Raw genomic sequence first — 20,700 nt, 5'->3', positions numbered from 1 at the left:
GGTGGATACGTTACCACTAGTGCCATCTGGGAAGTCCAAGAATGTACACTTACTTTTAAATAAAAACTCTGCCATGCACTTAGAATTTAGTCAGAAGGTCCACAAGGCTTTTGATGAAGGCTTTTCATGGAAACATAGACTTTATTCTGGGTAGGCATTCATCCAGCTAAAAACCAGAGGAATAAGTGAATAGATAATCTCAGAAAAACGGCAATCTTTGTCATAATGAAATACACAATTTTGAAGCATGCAATAACTCATGAAACAGAACCATAATATTGAGATATTTTATCTCAACCTAAGTAAGTATGTTGATTGGAAAGAGGAAGAAATTTCTTTATAACATTGTTTGTTTATGAAAATATATCTCATTTAAAACTCTTGTCTTCCTCAAGTGAATTATATCCTGAAAATGCTGGAATTCTTCTGTATGCAACTGGAAAGATAATATTAATTTTTTTAAAAAATAGAGTAACTAGAATTAGAGTAACCTACCAGTCCAATGTTATTAAACCAGCTAGTCTCAATTAATCTTTAAGATATTTTTGCATTACTCTAAAGGCAACTGGTAAAGTGGTTGTCTGAGAAGGCAGTATATTAAACCTAGACAGAATATTAAAAAGCAGAGATATCACTTTGCTGACAAAAGTCCATGTAATCAAAGCTATATTTTTTTTCCAGTAGTCATGTGTGGATGAGAGTGTTGGACCATAAAGAAGGCTGAAGCCAAAGAATTAATGCTTTTGAATGTTGGTGTTGGAGAAGACGCCTGAGTCCCTTGGACAGCAAGGAGATCATACCAGTCAATCCTAAAGGAAATAAACCCTGAATATGCATTGGAAAGACTGATGCTGAAGCTCCAATACTTTGGCCTTGTATGCAAAGAACTGAATCATTGGAAAAAGTCTTGATGCTGGGAAAGATTGAGGGCAGGAGGAGAAGGGCAACAGAGAATGAGTTGGATATAGTCAACTCATGGATACTGACTCAATGGACATAAGTCTGAGCAAACTCCAAGAGATAGTGAAGGACAGGGAAGCCTGGCATACTGCAGTTCATGGGGTTGCAAAGAATCAGACATGGCTTAGCTACTGAACAACAACACAGGCAAGTAGCTTATTTACAAAATATATTAAATATTACTTGCATAATAAAAAGGTTCATTTCATAAAATTAGAAATTTCAGACAAAAATCAAATATATATGTATGCATATATGTATACATATATGTGTGTATATATATATATATATAATCACTCAGAAAATAATTCCAGTTGTCATATGTATATAATCATACCTCTCTCTCCTTCTTTGTCTTTCTCATTCACACATACACTGAATATCTTCATAAATATTTGTAACTTGCTGTTTAATTGTTAATACCAAAGGAACATTTCCCACATATCATTTTAGCATATGCTCATTATGTTATTGATTGGGTGTAATATGATTAATTTACCTACTGCATTCATAGGTATAAGCTGAGTTTTTTCCATTCTTTTTTTCCTAATTATAAATAGTATTCTGATGATAAATACACATTTATATAATTATATATAAGTATTCCATTGATATATTAATTTGGATAGATGACAATGGCCTGAATGAAGGTGGTGTCAGTGGAAGTGGAGAGAGAATGATGGAACAGAGAAGTGTTTAGAAGAGCTAAGGGATTAACTGCATGTAGAATGAGATCTGAAAAATTTTAACCAAGGCTATCATTTCCCCAATTTATGCTTGTTGCTTTTATTTTTCTCTACACATTTGATCAATGCCATTTATTCCTTTAGTGGAAAGACACACTGTTCTGATTTGGAAAAGCTGGGCTCTTGAGAGGGAAATGGTTTTCTTTTCCATTCTTAAAGAGTTTGGTTAGAAATTGTAACCTAGATACTAGAGGTTTGGATCACAGGATTTATAAAAGTTAACCCTAAACTAGAGAAGAGTTTAGGATATGAGCTACAAGTAGTTTCTCATCTCACAGGACAGCATGAAACTTTCTAGACTGGGTGAATGAAGAGCCTAGAGAAGGAGAGAGAGAGGGGAGAAAACTGGATGTAGATAAGGAACATCGCATATTCTCTGACTGCTGTGACTGCTAGGGGAGGGAAACAGGTAACGGGCTCCTGCTGGATGAGCATAAAGACGTGAAAGCCAGAGGGATTATGAGCCCTGCCCTCTGGAGCCCTCCTGTGTGGGCTAGGTGGGACAGCTTTGTAAACGCTTATAGAAGTGGCAGCAGCGGACAACTAGAGGGAGTCTGAACTAGCACCCCGGCCTCTCACCCTCCACCCATCACCTTCTTCCAAGAAAGCCCTTCAGCAGGGCCCAGGAGAGATCTGGAAAAATGTCCTCGCCTTCAACAGGCATCAAGGAGATAGCTGGAAAATGGAGGATACTATGGAGTTTCAAAAGATCCACAACAACAGCTAGAACCAAGGAAAGAGGGTTAGTCAGCAAACTGGGCTTGTTGAAAGCAGGATTTTAGATAGTTTCACTGCTGAGGGAAGAATTTCCAAAGGCGAAAGACCAACACACCAAAAGACACGTTAGCAGAGGTTAATGAGAACCAGAAAATAGTGGGTAGCCATAGTGGGGAGAAAGTAGAAATCAGAGATGTGAAATGCCACCTTTATTATATGCTAAATTCTCATATATTCTAGAATATTCTAGGAAGTAGTAAATAGCAAATGAAAGTTGCTCAATAGTGCATGCCTGTTTGCAACCCCAGGAATTCTCCAGGCCAAAATACTAGAGTGGGTAGCCTTTCCCTTTTCCAGGGAATCTTCCCAACCCAGGGATTGAAATCAGGTCTCCTTCATTGCAGGCGGATTCTTTACCAGCTGAGTCACAAGGGAAGCCCAAGAATACTGGAATGGGTAGCTTATTCCTTCTCCAGAGGATCTTTCCAACCCAGGAATAGAACTGGGGTCTCCTGCATTGCAGGCAGATTCTTTACCAGATGAGCTATCAAGGAAGCCCCAGTCCATTTAAAAATAAATCACTTTAGTCATGTCCAACTCTTTGCACCTCTAGACCATAGCCCGCCAGGCTCCTCTATCCATCTGATTCTCCAGGCAAGAATACTGGAGTAAATTGCTATGCCCTCCTCCAGGGGATCTTTCCAATCCAAGGACTGAACCCACATCTCTTAAGTCTCCTGCATTGGCAGGTGAGTTCTTACCACTAGCACCACCTGAGAAGCTCAAATTCAATAGTGATAACTATATTTCTAAATTTTGATTTACTTTGCCTTTCTAACGAATGAATTAAGAACCTTTGGAAATCGTAACCTTTTCCATGTAGTTCATCCAAGATTTAGCATAATGTAGTCTCTTTTCAAGTTTCTTTCAAGACTTTGCTTTTTTCTTATTTTGTCCTGGTCCTTGTCAGATAGGTCCATTTATTTATTCAGTCAATCAAAAAAATACATTGAGTACCTTCCATATGGCAGGCAGGTTATTCTAATCTGTAAGCTTAAAGTGTGAACTTAGTTTCAGTTACAGTTTATTTTATTGTATTTGTTTAATGTTAATTGAACATACCCATGTCTTTGTACCAAATGGAGCATGTTCTTCACTAAAATTTTATTTGTGGGTGGACATTAGGATTACAATTAGAAAAAAAGTATGCACAAGCACACCTACTCACTAAAATATAAGAGATATTGATGATCCTAAAGAAAATATACAATGAAATAGTTGAGAATGTAGTCGCTCGGTCATGTCCGACTCTTTGTGACGCTGTGGACTGTAGCCTGCCAGGCTCCTCTGTCAATGGAATTCTCCAGGGGAGAATTGGAGTGGGTTGCCACTCACATCTCCAGGAGATCTTCCCAACCCAAGGATTGAGCCCAGGTCTTCTTTATTGCAGGCAGATTCTTTGCTATCTGAGCCAACAAGGAAGCCTCCAAATCATAGCACATATCTTCAAAGTCATTGACTAAAAGAACATCATGAGAAAAACAGTATTGTTTCTTTTTAGTGCTTCTAATACCTTTCCTGGGAATTCAGGTGGAACAGAGAGAATCCAGTGAAATCTTGTGCTTTGCATCATTATTAAGCTTATATCTGCAAGCTAATCTTCTGTGATAAGGTTAAAATGTAAAAGCATTTGAATCAATAGCTCTTTCAGATGCTGCTTTGATAAAATTGCTTCATTTTCGTTTCAACTAATTAATTCATGTAAGTAGAAAGATTAAGAGAAATACTTACTCATATTATAAGTAACAGGATCCAAACAGTTTATTGAACTGTATTGTTGGCATCTTTGCAACCAATAAGACTCTTTAATAATCAGGTCTCAGAAACATCTGTCTTAGGGTTATATACGCTGGCTTCTATTTACTTGAAAAGGAATTAACATAGGGTCAGGGGCAAAGGTGAGGTTACTTCTACCTGGAAATTAATCATAAAATTCATTTTCCCCTTTGATGTCTGTGAACATACACCTCACCCCCACCTCCATCTTTTATCTTCTTAAAACCCTCAAGCTCCCTTTCATGTGTTGTGGCAATTTAAAGGAATCTAAAGTTGTAGATTTATTTATTTACTTAATTAAATACTGAAAATATAATACAGTAGGGTAAAATATTTTTAAAAGATGTGACACCTTAAGAAGAAATTCGCAGACATCATAAGTGACTTTAATATATTGGTGAGTTTCAGGCTATGTTCTTAGTCATATTTCTACTAGAAGAAGCCTATGTTCCATTTTGTGTCTTCTCATTTGCATTACTTAAAAGTTATTCATGTGTATGAAAAGGATAATGTTCATCTCCATATCCTTTTCCTCTCCATATTACAAACCCAGCATGTTTATGAGTTATACATAAACATTGCTGTATCTGTATATTTATGCATACATATCTATGTGATTCAAATAATACTATCACAACTGTATAGCAAGCCCAAGTGATAATATTATGTACAAGATGTGTCTTATTACATCATTAATGGAATATCAAAATTGTCAAATATGTTGAAATCCAATAATTGTAACTGACAAGCTCTAGCATGACTTGTCTCCATTGGGAAGGATTGAAAAAGAGAGAGAGAAAGGAATGTATGTACTTCTGAATTCCCCCTCTAAGTGCATGTGATTGGATGGCATGCTCTTATTACTTCTGCAAATATCTTTCATGAGATGCTGTTTTCACAGCATTCAGAGTAACTATCTAGTGAAGTTTTTATGTGTGCATAAGCCGTATCATCTCCTAAGTTTAGAAATTCAGTGCTGTTCCAGAAAGAACTACAAAGTTGAACTGGCAAGAAGAAAAATGGCCAGCCTAGCTGAACTTATCTCCCTCTAATATATGATTTGCCTTACTCAGTATTCCAGGAAACTATTTACCTGACAGTTTAGATAGAGCTCACAGAGGAAAACTATTTCTCTTCTGCTCTCCAGTTCTGTTTCTACCCCTTAGAAAAGTAAATGTTATTGCTTAATTCCAAAAAGTTTTCTCTCAAAAATATCTTGGCATGTGGCAATATGAGGAAAAGAGGCTGACAATGAATTTCATGGACACAGAATTCATTCATTACAATGATAGGTTATTCAAGAATCCTCACCCTTTGTGTTCTGCTTTATCTGTATTTAGGGATGGCATGAAGGGTAGAAAAAGGAAGCTTATTATTTTCTTTAAAATTAATTCCCAGTTAACCATTTACTAGTGGATTATTTTAAGCACAGAGGACCTTATAATTACATGGTTTTTTTTTCAGTAATTATGGCAGATATTCAAGTGAATAGACAGTGATAGGCATGTATGGAAGAACCTGGCTTTCTAGACAGACCCACATGTCCGAGATCAAACAGCTACAGCACATTTAGGGTTACAGTCTCCTTCCCTTCCTCCTCATTCTCAACCACAGTGGAGCTTTTTCCAGCGTTGCCATGGTAACACTATATCTGGCTGCTAGCTCTGTCGTAAGTTATTGAACTGAGACTGGCTTTTGGTTTAGCAGATAATTAGGTTCTGTCTCACAGGTTCATTTTCCTGTGACTGGGACGTGAATATGACCTACAGCTGGCCTCAATTTCAGTGTCACAGACAAAACTTTAACCCTTCCTAAGCTCCCAAGGCGCTTTCCCAGCTAAGCCTTGCTTATGAAGTGGAGGAAGTCCACTGCAGCCCACCTACATTTCCTAAAACTAAGGAAAATAACTAGATTGTACACATAAAGCATTTTCAAAAATAAAAATATATCAAAAATATGGTACATGTACTTATGTCTTTTCCATGTAACATAATACATAGTATATGTGTACATATAACATAGATGAAACTGTCTCTTCATTATCATTCCATTGTTCTTTAATAATTTTTAAAGTCATGTCAAATTGCAATTTGGATTCGATAGTACATAGATTTCAAAAGCACCATTTTCAGGGATATTAGCTGGGTATACTTATTTTCAGCTTTCAGAACTGTCTGCCAGTTGATTCATGTCCCTCCCTCTCCTTTTTTATAAACCCTAGATTTTTGCTGACACTGAAAGGTTCCTTTGGAGTCACAGGCAGGTCCCTGCTACGGGGAACCATGCCATCTCTGCTCAAGTGCCCAAATGTTCACTCAAGAGTTGAATCTTGCTGGGCTGAAAAGTCAGCAAAGATCTGCCCTTTGTTTAGGACAAAGCAGAAGCATAACTTTTAGAACAGATACTGAATTTACAATACCCACAGCAACACAGAAATCTGTATGGTTAATATGAGAGAGTGTGTCTTTCTATGTCAAGCAATAAGAAAGGCTTTCAAGGAAATCTATTTGAAAAAATTTACTGTATTTCACCTAAAACCTTTCTGTTAAAAAAAAAAAAAGAAAAGAACAAGGGAGAGTTGAGACCACAGTGATTAAAATATGAATTAAAGAAATTTTATAGCTTAACTGGCTGAAAGTTGCGTAACTGTGTCAACAAAGATAGGAAAGACTTCAGTTCAGTTCAGTCACTCAGTCATGTCTGACTCTTTGTGACCCAATGGACTGCAGCACGCCAGGCCTCCCTGTCCATTGCCAACTCCCAGAGTTTACTCAAACTCATGTCCGTTGAGTCAGTGATGCTATCCAGCCATCTCATCCTCTGTCGTCCCCTTCTCCTCCTGCCTTTAATCTTTTGCAGTATCAGGGTCTTTTCTAGTGAATCAGTTCTTCACATCAGGTGGCCAAAGTATTGGAATTTCAGCTTCAGCATCTGTCCTTCCAATGAATATTCAGGACTGATTTCCTTCAGGATTTACTGGTTTGATCTCCTTGCAATCCAAGGGACTCTCAAGAGTCTTCTCCGATACCACAGTTCAAAAGCATAAATTCTTTGGCACTCAGCTTTCTTTAGAGTCCAACTCTCACATCCATACATGACTACTGGAAAAACCATAGCTTTGACTAGATGGACCTTTGTTGGCAAAGTAATGTCTCTGCTTTTTAATATGCTGTCTAGGTTGGACTTGGGATGCTCAAAAGTTGGATGTGGAAACTAGGAGGTGTGTGTGTCCCTGTGAATGTATATGTGTGTGTGGTCACATGCAAATGTACCACATAGACTATGTCATTTAATCCATTCCTTCCATTCTCAAACTCTGGATGAAAAGAGCATCTTGAATGGTAACAGCCTTGTGTGTCATGGGTCAGACCGGGTGCTACAAATGCAGAGAACTTAGTGGAGGTGGTTGTGGTTGGGAAGGGGAGAGGAGGAAGCTAGAGAGTTATATGTGACAAATTCAGCTGTTGGCAGTTATTTTCCACTGAACTGATCTTTTAACTTTTAAGCTCAAGTACGTAGCCCTTGTTTTCTTACTAATGATCAATAAGTATTGCGTGAATGTATGAATTCTTCACTCCATATTCTATGTAGTAAGAATTATTTATTGTGGTTGTTTAGTCTCTAGGTCATGTCTGACTCTTTGTTACCCTGTGGACTGAAGCAAACCAGCCTCTTCTACCCTTCACTGTCTCCTGGAATTTTCTAAAACTCATGTTCAGTGATACCATCCAATCATCTCATCTTCTGTTGCCCACTTCTCCTACTGCCTTCTGTCTTTCTCAACATCAGGGTCTTTTCCAATGAATTGGCTCATCACATCACATGGCCAAATTTTTGGAGCTTCAGCTTTTAGCATCAGCCCTTCCAATGAATATTCGAGGTTGATTTCCTTTAGGATTGACTTATTTGATCTCTTTGCAGTCCAAGAGACTCTCAAGAATCTTCTCCAACACCACAGTTCAGCAGCATCAATTCTTCAGCACTCAGCCTTCTTTATGGTCCAACTCTCACATCTGTACATGACTACTGGAAAAACCATAGCTTTGACTCTAGCTTATTATTGGGCTGGCAAGAAAGTTCATTCCAGTTTTCCATAAGATGCTATGGGATATCCCAAACTAGCTTTTTGGCCAATTCAGTGAATTAGCACTCATTTATAAAGAGCACTTGGGAATTCTACAAGCATTTTTCATCCAGAGTCCTTCTAACCATCTTCTCACGGTTTCCAGTAAAACTTAAATCCTGTACATACATGTCATCTCTTGCCTGCATGGTTGCAATAGCCTTATAACTGATCTGTTTCCTTTTATTCTCTATTGTAGTCTCTACTATGCCTGCGTGATAGTGCATGAATTTAAAATGCACATCAATGAAAATCATCCTCCTCCTCACAACTTCCCAGTGATTTTCCATATAATCAGAACAGCATACACCCTTACTGTGCTTACTATTCTCTATATGACCTTGCCCTTACCTACCTTGCTGATGCCATCATCCCCTCCTTTCACTCTCCACCCTGCCTTTCTTCAGCCCATTGAGCATACACACACTGGGGAGACCTCTCTGAGAGCACTTGACTCATCCCTTTACTTTATTCTTGTCTCTCTGCAAAAATGTCAGCTCCTTAAGGGTGCTTTTCCTAAACATCCTAAAAAGTACCTCCTGTATTTTCCATTACTTCTTCTGCTTCAAGGTATCTTTGTAGTGTTTGTTACTTCTTGATAGAAACTTAGACAATAACCAAACAAGCATATGCTTTTTCCACTAAAATATAAACTCCTAATGGGCAAGAGCTTTGATTATTCATGAGTATACCTCTAATGCCTTGAACCCAGTAGGCTGGACCCTGCATGCCTGTATGCTCAATCACTTCAATCATGTCTGACTCTTTGCAACCCTATGGACTGCAGTCCAGCAAACTTCTCTGTCCATGGGATTCTCCTGGCAAGAATACTGGAGTGGGTTGCCATGCCCTCCTCCAGGGGACCTTCCCAAACCAGGGATTGAACCTGCGTCTCCTATATCTCCTGTATCACAGGTAGATTCTTTACTCACTGAGCCACCCAGGAAGCCCAGGCTGAACCCCAGTCAACTTTAATAAATATTCGTTGATTGAAGAAGTGAATAAATGATTGAATAAAGAAATCCATGTAGCATGTCTGGGTATCCCAACCTATGTAAGACCAAATAACAAGTGTTCCCAAAACAATGAGTGAAACCTCGTCCTATGTGATGAAATTGCATGAATAGATATAACACTTAGGGACATAGTTTATATTCCTACAATTCCCTTCTTTAGACTGAGGTAAAACAAGGACAGGAAGCTGATTTCTAACTCATCCTTGCATGCATTAAACTCAGAGCATCATTCATGTACCAAACCCATTTCAACTCTAGTTATATTTAAAGGCTGTAATCACCCTGCTCACTGCCAGTGCATATGTAGGTCAGTGGTGCACTAGAGAGCAACTGGCCAGAAGATCTCCTGGAATGCCAATAAGTAATGAAAAAATATATAAATCTAATGCTGTAAGTAAAGGTCTTAGATTGGTGTTTGGTTAAAATACCCACTCAGTCAATGGTAGCTATTATCCTCTTAGTTTAAGTTATTATACACATTAAAATAAAATGTTTAGCTACAGACTCAATCCAATTTTAATGCCTTTGTGTTAATAAGGCCTCTTAACATGGAAGCAACAAAGATAAAGGAACTTTATGTAGCTATTCATGATTTTGCCCACCTCAAGGTTAAGATAGCAGCAATATACTCCAACCAGAATAAAAGACATCTCCACTTGACTGCAGCTCTTCATAACACTTCACAGGGGTCAAGCTGTGTTATTTTCCTTCCATGTTAAAAAGAAAGCATCTTAGAAGCATAGTTCAATTATTGATTGAATAGTGGGTTCAATCTGTCTGTGATTCTAACAAATACACTCCAATGAGTTCAAGACCAGGGCCAGGCCAACAAAAGGTGAAGGTTTCATTCAAGCTTCAATGCAAATGCTCAGATTGAATTAGTAACATGATGCCTTATACTGTTTGGCAACTAAAAACACTGCTCAGTACCAGTTAGTCAGTACTAGTAGAATAATAGGCAAAATGTTGACATGGTTTTAATGACTAGATACTAAAATGGACATCAATATAAAATAAATTGGTGAAAAATATAGACCCTGGAAGAGATTAATACACAGCTTAGGTTTAATCACTCAGTATTTAGGAGAAAAGGCTAATATATACTGTTTTAAATAGCATAAAAGTTCTTTTTGTCCATTATTTATCCTCCAGTATCCTTTTCTCAGGCTTTCCTGGTAACTCAGACAATGCAGGAGACTCTGGTTCAATCCCTGGGTCAGGAAGATCCCTTGGAGGAGGGAAATGGCTACTCACAGTATTCTTGCCTGGAGAATTCCATGGACAGACCCTGGTGGGCTACAGTCCGTGGCTTCACAAAGAGTTGGACACAACTGGGTGACTAACACACACACACACACACTCACACACACACACACACATTCTTTTCTCATTCTTTTCTCACTATAAAGTTTTCTGTACTTGTGTAAAAGATATGACTTAATGTTTGGTCTGTGAAGTAAGGTAAGAAGGAGAGTATTACATTTAACCTTCTAGAGAATCTTAATTTTTTTGTCTATGCTTCTGTTAGCACATAATTCAATATATTGGCTATCTTCTTCTTGACAGTTCTTTGTTCTAGAGGACTCATTTTAACAATGAAATATCACAAACCAAATTCTGGTCAGAATCCCCCTCAATCCCCAAATATTACTGAATGAGTTAGTTTCTGTTTCCATAAACTCTTCCTTATGCTTTTTTTTGCTACATTTTCTTTTGGTTTTCTGCTCATTCCAATATTAATAAAAAATATTTTAGGTAATCAGCTGAAAACTCTATTGTGAAAAATCCTGAAGATACAAATTAGAGAGAATAGCTTAATGAACCTCTAAATGCACATCACCCATAGAGGATCAGCTCTTCTTCAATGATTTATTAGAGAGGAGGGGGAAAATTGACATCTTATTTTTCCGAGCCACATGAGATATATATAACATTGTGTATTATATTGTGAAATGATTACTATGATAAGGATAGGTAATATTTCCGTCATCTCACATAGTTGCATAGTTATTTTTTGTGTAGCAAGAACACTTAAGATCTACTCTCAGCAAATTGGAGGTGTTTGACATAGTACCATCAACTATAGTCATCAGGCTGTATGTTAGATCTCCAGAACTTATTCATCTTATAACTGGCAACTTGTACCCTTTGCTCATCATCATTCATCTCCCCCACTCCTGGCAGTTACCCACCAACCTGCAAATTGTTTCTTTCAGTTCATTTTTTTTTAAATTTAGATTCTACATATAAGTGAGATCATGTAGCATTTGTCTTTCTCTATCTGACTTATTTCATTTGGCATAATGCCCTCAAGTTTCACCTGTGTTGTCATAAATGACAGGATTTCCTTACTTTTATGACTGAGTAATATTTTGCTATATTATGCATACTTTTATTATACACATGTGTATACATGCACACCACATCTCCTTTATCCATTCATTCATCCATCGATGGATACTTTGGTTGTTTCATGCCTTGGCTATTTGTAAATAATGCTGCAATGAGCGTGTGGCTGCAGATATCTCTTTGAAACAATGATTTCATTGTCTTTAGATATATACCCAGCTATTCAACTTTCATCAATAAATGACCAATCTGGCTTCATCTGTACCCACTGTTCACCCATTTCTAACTTGCTGGATTATTTTTAAACAAGCTTATGCATCATATATTATGCATGCATCTGTAAATATGTCAGTATGTGTCTCTAAAAGTAGTGCACTGGTTTTTAAAGCACAGTATCACTAGTACCCTACAAATATTTACAATAGTTCCCTAATATAATCAAATATCCCATAAGTATACAATTTTCCTGATTGTCTCTTTATTTTTCAAATGTTAACTTTTTTGAATGAGGATGCAAACACAGGCCACACATGGCATTTGGTGGACATATTTCCGTAGTCCCTTCAGTACATAGTTAGTTTCCTCTCCATTTAGTTCTTTGCAACTTGTTGATGAAACAGTTACCCTTTAGTGTCTTTCTGATTCTAGATTTTGCTGATTTCATCCTCGCAGTGTCATCGGTCATTGTCTTATCTACTGGTGTTTCCTGTCAACTGAGTGCTTCACTAAAATACTACATTCAGATTGTTTTCCTTTTTTGGTTTTAGCAAGATTAATACATGGTATTGTATATATCCCACCAGGAAGTACATAAACATCCTGTCTTTATTGTGACTAAATGGGAGGAGGTTTGTGATTTTCTAAGTATTTAATTATGATTGTATCACCCAGGAGTCAAATATTTCAAACTCATATGTTATATTTAATATATCATTATTTCATGATGTTTCAAAAAGATCACCTTGATCTCCAGAGATTCCATCAACTGAGCAAGTTTGAGCACCATCACCATAGTGGCTCAGATGTAAAGAATTTGCCTGCAGTGTAGGAGACCTGGGTTTGATCCCTCAGTTAAGAAAGATCCCTTGGAGATGTGAATGGCCACCCACTCCAGTATTCTTGCCTGGAAAATCCCATGGACAGAGGAGCCTGGCAAGCTACAGTCCGCAGGGTCCAAAGAGTCAGAAACAACTAACACTTCCACTTTCACTCTAGTGAATATCAAACTATGGATTATTTCATTTCTATGTCTAAATTTGGATTAAGTTATTAAGAAATTCCAAGTGAAGTAGCCTTGAAAAAATGCAGGGTACATACGTTAGCATCCAATCTAAAACTATCTAGAACATTCTCAGAGAAGAATGAGGAATAGTGAATTAGAACTAGACTTTTGTGGTAACCTTTAACTTTATAAGAACTTTACAGAAGACCATTATGGACTAAATTATGGGGACAATTCAAAGCATCAGAATAGTCTTGTGGTGGAGCATGTGAACCATTCCAACCTGCTCCCAGAAATATGTTACAACTCTGTCACTATCCTGGAATGCAGGGGTGAGATAAAATGTGAAGACTTTATATGAAATATCAGTTGGCATTTAAAAACAGAAGTATGTGTATATTCAGAAGAAAAAAAGCATATGATTGGTTATGGACATTCAGAAGTGTATCACTTTTTAAATAGCCTCCTCTGTGGTCATCTTTTTAATTCCTTTTACAAAAATAACTGTAAAATTAGAGGGAATTAATTTATATTTAGTTCATTATCGGCAACACCTTAGTCTAATATCCTTTGCCAGATATGAAGAGGATATATCTTTCCTTTATATATTTATTATGAATAAATATATTATAGCTAGTTTTCCACTTTTATGGATGCTTTGAGTTCAAAGCTATGGTATCATATATAAAATATTATAATTATTCAATAAACCCTCACTAAAATTATACCCATATTCTATTTTAAAACTGAGATAAAATCTTAGGCTCTGTGAACTGTATTACATTAATGAACTTTCTTCAAGGTCCAAGGTTTTCTAAATCTGTTTTAATTCATACCAATAACTGGAGAGGTTTTTCGAAGAAGTTACATATATCTGCAAAATGAAGTGTTGGGTCTGTGACCCACTGCTTAAATGCCCATTCCTCCTATTGCTTTTACAGCTAAAGTAAGAGACATATTGCTTTTTTATATCATTATTACCAATTTTAAAAATAATTTTCTGTTCTGATTAAGATAATTAATCTAATATGTACTTTTAAAATTGTTATTTGATATTGTATCTTACTTGTCACAGTTAGGAACCTAGAGTAGGTTGAGCCTTTTGAGCTAAATGATGACGTTACTGTGAAAACTGTCAAGGGTACCCTAGGCAACCACAAACATAGTGTCTACAGAGTGACAGCAATAAGTGTATGCAGTGTTAGACCAGGGATTAATACCCTTTTTATATGTAGGATTCTTATTATTTTATTTCATATTTCATAACATTATCAGGTCCATGAAATTAACTCCCTTAAGTGAAGTGCTTTTGTGTTGCTTGTTCTGACATGGCTTTTTGCTGATTAGAATACCAATGAAATGTGTGAAATGTAATATTCCTTATGCCAAAGAACAGGTTAGTTTCTCTTAATATTTGTTCAATAAAACCCATAATCAGAATCTTACTCAAGAACCTAAAATTCATTTGAGTATAAAGAAATGACTTACTCAGGAAGCCTCAGAAGGTATTTTTCATGAGGTATTGATGTGACATTTATTGGTGTATCATAATGTGAAAAAAAGTTTCATGAAATGCAAGTAAATAAATTTTGCATTAAGTTACATTGTTGTTTAGTGTGTAGTTTATGTTCTTGTGTGATAATTTTCCATTTTGTTTATATCCACTTATGATTCATTTGAAAAATCTGTTCTGGAGTTTGACTGATTTATAATGAAATATCAATTCTTATGATACATCATTAAAATTCTGTATTGGTTATAGAAAACTTTTTCAGGGTAGAGATACTTTCCATTAACATTCAATAGTAACTATCCCTAACTTTATCCTGATAATGACAAAAACTTATATGGGAAGATTGAACCATTATAAATTTAAATGTTCTCTCCTTGAGTCTTCCTTTTTTTCTGGTATTTTTATTGGAATAAAATTGATATACAACACTGTGTCAGTTTCCACTGTACAACAATGCAAATCAGTCACCTTTACACATATCCCCTCCCTCTTGCACCTCCCTCCCACCCCCACTCCATCCCACCCTTCTAGATAATCACAGAGCATCGAGCTTCCTGGGCTCTACAGCTTCCCACTAGCTGTCTGTTTAACACAGGGCAGTGTGTATATGTCAGTACTACTCTCTCAGTTCGTCACACCCTCTTCTTCCCCCGGATCCATGCCCACAAGTCCATTCTCTATGTCTGTATCTGTATTTCGGCCTTGCAAATAGGTTCATCTGTACCATTTTTCTAGATTCCATATATATGCATTAATATATGATATTTTTTTCTTTTGGACTTACCTCACTCTGTTTGATAATCTCTAGGTTCTGGTATTTTTAAGCAAAACAAAACAGACAGATTTTTTAAGAGCCACATTGAACAACTTGTCCTATTGAATATGTAATCTTGGTTCTATTAGTTACTATTTTGAAGAAATATAAACCATAAAATAGCAGAATCTTGGAGTTTGAAGATGTCTTAAAAAATTACCTTGTTCTCCTCTAAGGCCAGAATCCCTAATATTCCAAGGGATGCATAGCACTCTACACTAGGAGTTTGCATATTCAAAGGTAGAGGGTTACTGCTTGCATAGGTAGTTCATGATATCTCTTGCTGTTGTTCAGTCACTTAGTCATGTCTGACTCTGCGATCTCATGGACTGCTGCACACCAGGCTTCCCTGTCCTTCAATATCTCCTGAAATATGTCAGTGTTGTCATCCGACCATCTCATCTCTGTCGCCCTCTTCCCCTCATGCCTTTAATACTTCCCAGCATCAATCTTTTCCGATGAGTCAGCTCTTCACATCAGGTGAAGAGTATTGGAGCTACAGCTGGGTAGCTCTAATTTTTAGGAAGTTCTTCTCTACACTGAGCTCAATATTTTTCTCTCTAACAATATCAAATATGTCTACATGACAATATTTTGAATACATAAAGTCATTTTCATGCCCCTCCTCTTCATAAATTTTTAATATGCTGTAATACATCTTCAAAAATATCTAATTTTATTGTTTATTATATACATCTATGGACTTCCCAGGTGGTCAGTAGGTAAAGAAACCACTTGCAATGCAGGAGATGTGGGTTCTATTCCTAGGTTGGGAAGATCCACTGAAGGAGGGCTTGGCAACCCACTCTAGTATTCTTGCCTGGAGAATCTCATGGACAGGGAAGCCTGGCAGGTTACAGTCCATGGGTCTGCAAAGAGTCAGACATGATTGAGTCAGCTTAGCACTCACATACATGTCTACTATACAGAGTTAAATGTGTAGTCTTCTAGACCATAAGTCTACCCAAGATTTTATAGCTTAACTACAAGGAGTTAGGGACAAACTGCAAAGTTAAAAGGAAGTATCTACATAAGACCACCCTTACTCTGAAAAATCAAGGTTTCTCAAATCTACCCTCAGGTTTGATAATTCACTCAAGAGGCTCACAGAACTAACTGAAACCTATTATACTATTATACTTAACAGTTTCAGTTACTACAGGGACATGGTACCAAAAATCAACCAGAAGAAGAGACACATGCTGAGTCTGGGAGGGCTCCAGATAGAAACTTCCACTGCCCTCAGAATGTGTTCCTCTTCTAAGTGTTGATGTGTGACAACACATTGTATTTTGCTAACAAAGGAAGTTCATCTAAACTTCATCATATAGAGTTTTATTGGAGTTTTATTACATAAGTATGCTTGATTGATTGATTTACTAGGATTCTCAAAAGGTCCACCTCTAGTAATAGGCACTCCTCTTACTTAGAGAATTCCAGGGTTTCAGTGGGACCAGTACAAAGGCTGGACCTCTCTTTAGCTAAGGCCAAATCCATACTATGCAGTATCAACTTATTATTTTCTCGGAGAAAAGACTTCAATTGCTTAATCTTATATAACATATAATTTCTTAGTTATAGGTGTGTGTGCTCAGTTGTGTCTGGCTCTTTGCAACCCCATAGACTATAGCCTGCCAGGCTCCTCTGTTAATGGAATTTTCTAGTGAAGAATGCTAGAGTGGGTTGCCATTTCCTAAACCAGGGAAGCTTCCCAGCCCAGGGATCAACCTGTAGCTCTTGCACTGGTGGGCACTTTACCGCTGTGCCACCTGGGAAGTCCTCAAAGATAGAGTGCTTCTCATACTACTCCAGGTAATACTTGAAACCTGCCTTAGGAAGTCAGTATCTGATCTAAGAGGCTCCTGGGGAAAATGTTTTTAGGTGCTTTCCTGGTGGTCTAGTGGTTAAATGCCAATGCAGGGGACATGGGTTCAATACCTGGTTTGGGAGGATTCCACATACTGTGGACCAAATATGCCTATGCACCACAATTACTTGGTTGTATTTCTCTAGATAATCCCTAATTTATTAATGTCTTCTTTGGAGTCCCATAAGCTTTGGGTAACTTTGGTAATAAAATATCTAACTCATTATCACTTGTCTCTGAAAGTAATCTCTATGTTGAAGTATGTAATACCAACTATAAAGTGTGAAATAATACTTTGGACTTGGGGATTAGTTAGACAAGGAGAATCCTGACATTTAACAGACACTAGAGTGGTCATGTATGGATGTGAGAGTTGGACTGTGAAGAAGGCTGAGTGCCAAAGAATTGATGCTTTTGAACTGTGGTGTTGGAGAAGACTCTTGAGAGTCCCTTGGACTGCAAGCAGATCCAACCAGTCCATTCTGAAGGAGATCAGCCCTGGGATTTCTTTGGAAGGAATGATGCTAAAGCTGAAACTCCAGTACTTTGGCCACCTCATGCGAAGAGTTGACTCATTGGAAAAGACTGTGATGCTGGGAGGGATTGGGGGCAGGAGGAGAAGGGGACGACAGAGGATGAGATGGCTGGATGGCATCACTGACTCGATGTACGTGAGTCTGAGTGAGCTCTGGGAGTTGGTGATGGACAGGGAGGCCTGGTGTGCTGTGATTCATGGGGTCACAGAGTTGGACATGACTGAGTGACTGAACTCAACTGGACTGAGACCTTGTAGGACTTTCCAGGTGGTGCTAGTGGTAAGAACCCGCCTGCCAATGCAGGAGACATAAGAGACGTGGGTTTGATACCTGGGTTGAGAAGATCCCCGGGTTGAGAAGATCCCCTGGAAGAGAGCATGGCAACCCACTCCAGTATTCTTCCCTGGAGAATCTCTTGAACAGAGGAGCCTGGAGAGCTACAGTCCATAGGGTCATAAAGAGCCGGACATGACTGAAGCAACTTAGCATGCACGTACTCACAGACCTTGTAAAAGTTACATGTTCTTTTTGAGCTTCCATTTCCTCGTAGGTACAGAGTTAATAATAATGGTCCAAATATGACAGGGATTAAATAAGATCATATGTAAAATTTGTAATGCATCACAGGAGCTTAACAACTATTAGTTCTTTTATGGAAAAACAAAACAAAGCAAAACACTGTGTAGTGTGAATTTGTGTTTGAGAGGTGTCATATACAATGATACATATACAATGTTTGCCTACCAAGTATTCTTCACTAGATGTATGCATGCATTATTGAAACAAAACAGAATTCATTCAATTCATCAAATATTTATCTAAGTCCAGCTGAGAAGTGTAAAGCTTTATTCTAGTGACAGAGAGAAGCAAAGATAATTCCTGCCTCCTGGAGAGAGAACATTTTCATAAATATCTTTGATATAAGTAGACTAGAATAGGTGTTGAATTAAGGGACATATCTCATGCAATAATGGAAGAGCAAGAGAGAAAGACATTCTGATTGAAGTTATTGGCAAATGTGTTAAGAAAGCGATGTGTCATGGAAGGCTCAGAGCCTTAGGTGGGCTTTGACAGCAGGTTCAGGAGGAATTATTGTCATTTTCAGAACTTGTGAATGAATTTACTTGAATTTACTTAAATGTGAATTGTGTGCTCACTTCAGCATCACATATACAGAATATAAGCGAATATTGCAGCAAGACGTAAAGAAAGTTTCCATGAATAAAGGAAAAAATACAAATAAAATGTTATTATATCAGAAGTGAGTTCTCTACACAGGTGACAATGTTAGAAAAATTTGAGCTGAAAGCTTAATCTTTGAGTTAAAAATATGGTGTCGATTTTACTGGAATGTCAACAGATTTCTTCTGTGTTTTGTATTTTTAAAACTTTACCCAGTTTCTAAATTTATTGTCAGGTTTGAATTCAAAGAAAATGCAGATTTTCCTTGAGGCAAGCAGTTCATTTGAGAACTATGAAAGAGTTCAGTTCAGTTCAATCGCTCAGTCATGTCCAACTCTTTGCAACCCCATGGACTGCAGCACGCCAGGCCTCCCTGTCCATCATCAACTTCTGGACCTTACTCAAACTCATGTCCATCAAGTCAGTGATGCCATCCAACCATCTCAGCCTCTGTCATCCCCTTCTCCTCCTGCCTTCAATATTTCCCAGCATCAGGGTCTTTTCAAATGAGTCAGTTCTTGGCATCAGGTCACCAGCATATTGGAGCTTCAGCATTAGCATCAGTCCTTCCAGTGAATATTCAGGACTGACTGGTTTGATCTCCTTACAGTTTAAGGGACTTTCAATAGTCTTCTCCAACACCACAGTTCAAAAGCATCAATTCTCCAGCACTAAGCTTTCTTTATAGTCCAACTCTCACATCCTGACTCTCATACCTGACAACTGGAAAAACCATAGCTTTCACTAGATGGACATTTGTCAGCACAATAATGTCTTTGCTTTTAATATGTTGTCTATGTGGTCATAGCTTTTCTTCCAAGAAGCCAGCCTCTTTTAATTACATGGCTGCATTCACCATATGAAGTAATTTTGGAGCCCAAGAAAATAAAGTCTGTCACTATTTCCATTGTTTCTCCATCTATTTACAATGGAGTGCTGGGATCTGATGCTATAATCTTTGTTTTTTGAATGTTGAGCTTTAAGCTAGTTTTTTCACTCTCCTCTTTCACTTTCATCAAGAGGATCTTTAGTTCCTCTTCACTTTTGCCCATAAGGGTGGTGTCATCTGTTTATCTGAGGTTATTGATATTTCTCCCAGCAATCTTGATTCCAGATTGTGCTTCATCCAGCCCAACATTTCACATAGTACTCTGCATATAAGTTAAGTAAGCTGGATGACAATATACAGCCTTGACGTACTTCTTTCCCAATTTGGAACCCATCTGTTGTTTCATGTCCATTTCTAACTGTTGCTTCTTGGCCTGCATACAGATTTCTCAGGAGGCAGGTAAGGTGGTCTGGTTTTCCCATCTCTTTAAGAATTTTCCAGTTTGTTGTGATTGACACAGTCAAATACTTAGGCATAATCAATAAAGCAGAAGTAGATGTTTCTCTGGAACTCTCTTGTTTTCTCTATGATGCAATGGATGTTGGCAATTTGATCTCCAGTTCCTTTGCCTTTTCTAAATCCAGCTTGAACATCTGAAAGTTCATGGTTCACAAAGTGTTGAAGCCTAGCTTGGAGAATTTTGAGCATTACTTTGCTGGCATGTGAGATGAGTGCAATAGAGCAGCAGATTGAACATTCTTTGGCATTGCCCTTCTTCGGGATGAAAATTAAAACTGAACTTTTCCATTCCTGTGGCCACTGCTGACTTTTCCAGACTTGCTGGCATATTGAGTGCAGCACTTTAACAACATCATCTTTTAGGATTTGAAATAGCTCAACTGGAATCCCATTACCTCTACTAGCTTTGTGAGAGAGTTAAACATCATTAAACAATTAACTCAGCAAATATTTACTGCATGTATTATGTGT

The 20,700-nt window shown here is 37.6% G+C and overlaps 1 protein-coding gene and 1 long non-coding RNA gene across 16 annotated transcripts in view; one reads left to right on the top strand and one right to left on the bottom strand.

Annotated features, from left to right (window-relative positions):
* LOC132659865 (uncharacterized) overlaps positions 1-20,700 on the bottom strand; it is a 293,826-nt gene that overhangs the window by 7,181 nt on the left and 265,945 nt on the right. The window lies entirely within an intron of this gene.
* The window catches only part of LOC121816219 (uncharacterized), a 761,897-nt gene that overhangs the window by 697,605 nt on the left and 43,592 nt on the right, over positions 1-20,700 (top strand). For 9 of the 15 annotated variants that reach the window (XR_006055695.2, XR_009600784.1, XR_009600787.1 and 6 more), the window contains one exon: positions 682-14,571. The exons of 2 other annotated variants lie outside the window; for them this stretch is intronic. The gene's annotated coding sequence lies outside the window, so the exon portion shown is untranslated. Of the gene's footprint in view, positions 1-681; positions 14,572-20,700 lie in introns of those variants that run through there. 4 more of the 15 variants (XR_009600791.1, XR_009600786.1, XR_009600794.1 and 1 more) reach the window with 1 other exon arrangement.

The sequence above is a fragment of the Ovis aries genome, chromosome 1, assembly GCF_016772045.2.
Source record: "Ovis aries strain OAR_USU_Benz2616 breed Rambouillet chromosome 1, ARS-UI_Ramb_v3.0, whole genome shotgun sequence".
NCBI classification, from domain to species: Eukaryota; Metazoa; Chordata; class Mammalia; order Artiodactyla; family Bovidae; genus Ovis; species Ovis aries.
The sequence above is the reverse complement of the archived record's forward strand: the minus strand, read 5'-3'. Positions and strand labels throughout refer to the sequence as shown.